Here is a 2158-nt window from a genome sequence, read left to right as displayed (position 1 = left end):
CAGTGCTCACAATCTTATGGCTGATCGGTGTATTCAAAATATGTAGACAAGACTAGCATAGCATATCTAAGTAAAGGAAACAAAGACATGACAGCTCTCTAAAAGTGAAGCCAAAACATTTATATCGCCCCCTGGTGGCTGACTGGGACTAGGTCATAAAGCCCGCTGCCTCCATGCTAACAGATAGGACATGGGCCAAATTAAAAATACTAATTACACGTCATACATTTTTCCAGAGATGGTTTCTGTCATTTTAGGTATTTTTTATCACACCGATGTATATTCAAGAATTAATCTTTCTAATAAGTTTGGTTTTAATTAGTTATTTGAAGCTATAAAAAGGGGGTTTCATGTCATGATTGACAGCTGAGCCAGTGGGAGGAAGTGAGACGTGACGTCTATTATATGTTGATGGCAGGAAAGGAGAAAGTTGACTAAAGTTTTGCCCGAGGTTTGGTCAACTGTCATTTGAGCGCAGAGCTAACAGGGAAGTAACAAAAGCTGCAGTTCCTCCAATGTCCATTTAAGACTGGCTCCAGTAGTGAGTCAATCTCCATAAGGCCACATATTAGGTACAGGATTTAATTAGGAAAGAGATACATTTTGAATTTATTTTTTATGTAATTTTTTAACGTGAACACCATAAATAAAACACTTTTCAACTCCACTGTATTTGGGTGGAGGCCAATCTAAATCTTCCTCATATTGTAGAATAGAACTGATGATTATATGTAAATGGATTATAAGGCATTTGTATGCATTTTGAGGCTTAATGTGCTTTTTCAGACAATTCAGTACACTTGAATTAGAATATGTCTTATGGCTGAGGAGAGACTTGGTTCTCTTTTCATATTCAAGTAAAAAGTCCTTCAACCCAGCATGCAGCAGCTCGCTTCTGTCCAGGTTTTCTTTTCGTACATTTGTTTTAGCCTGATGCAAATGCTACAGCACTATACCTCCTCTCGCTGGGTCTCTTCATTCCCTTACAAACAGACTGAAAGTAGATGTCTGTGCCAGCTTTCAGAGTGTTACATGAATTCAGGAGATAGAGGGAAAACGACTTTCAAAAATAAAAGGGAAGAGAGGGAAGTGGGTGCTGTCTTTGTCCTTGCAAACACAGTGCAGTCTGAAAACTTAATCTCTCTACCCAGGTGCAGCAGTGTGACAACAATAGTGGTTTGAACAAAGGAGACCTTTTCCGCCTTGCCCCATGAAATGGCCGCATAAGCATCAGGATCATTGAAAGGAACAGGAGTATGACTGTGGTAGGCGTATAGCTGTGTAGAGATGTTTGATGGGGATTCAAGGAGGAAATATTTGAGAAGAAAATGTCATCAAAATACCTTGAAAACTCCACTCTGCTGGCTCTGTCTGTGGGTCTATACTCATGTTTTCTAAAATGGTTGACAAAGAGAAGGTATACTGAGGAATCAGTGGTACAACAACATAATGTGAAGTTTTGTTTCTATTAGACCTCGTCATTTTTGTGCATGTGTATTTGTGAATATGTATGTGTAATTTAAGTGCATACTGCATTTATGACTCATATATGTGCATTTTGTGTGTTTGCAGGGCTGTGACCCGCCCAGTTCTTATCCTGCTGCCAGTGCTGGGTCTGACCTGGCTGTGTGGAGTACTGGTCCATCTGTCTGTCGTAGTCACCTATGTCTTCATCGCTCTAAATGCCTTCCAGGTAAACAGACACGTAATAGCTGTGCATGAAAGTGCTAAAAAAGGGTATCGTTTTTGGTGAATGTTGAACTGAACGTATCTATTTGCAAGTAATAAACGTTTACCGTAAATTCTTAGATATTGGCTAAAACGTTGACTATATCCTGACAGTTGTAAATCAGTTGAGATTTGTTGCTTTTGTCAGGCCCAGTGGCAATTAGGAACACAAGGAGGAGCCAGAGGAACCTAATTTTTGTCACATTCACATAGTGTTATTGTATATGAACTAACATCATAGTCCTTATAATTGTTGTGATTTGAGTCTTCCTACTTGAGAAAGTTTTAGACAGAGGATGAACCGAGGGGCAGCGTGAAGGGCTGGTACAATTCAATTCAATTTAATTCAATTCAGTTTTATTTGTATAGCGCCAATTCATAACAGAAGGTATCTCAGGACACTTTTCAAATAGAGCAGGTCTAACTCAAA

At 39.2% G+C, this 2158-nt stretch overlaps 1 protein-coding gene across 1 annotated transcript in view; it reads right to left on the bottom strand.

The window, feature by feature from the left end:
- The window catches only part of adgrd2 (adhesion G protein-coupled receptor D2), a gene marked incomplete at its 3' end in the record, with an annotated part of 26512 nt that overhangs the window by 5013 nt on the left and 19341 nt on the right, over window positions 1–2158 (bottom strand). The gene's annotated exons all lie outside the window — the stretch shown is intronic.

Source organism: Morone saxatilis, unplaced genomic scaffold (genome assembly GCF_004916995.1).
Source record: "Morone saxatilis isolate NCDOM2014 unplaced genomic scaffold, NCSU_SB_2.0 Contig16, whole genome shotgun sequence".
In the NCBI taxonomy this organism is placed as follows: domain Eukaryota; kingdom Metazoa; phylum Chordata; class Actinopteri; family Moronidae; genus Morone; species Morone saxatilis.
The sequence above is the reverse complement of the archived record's forward strand: the minus strand, read 5'-3'. Positions and strand labels throughout refer to the sequence as shown.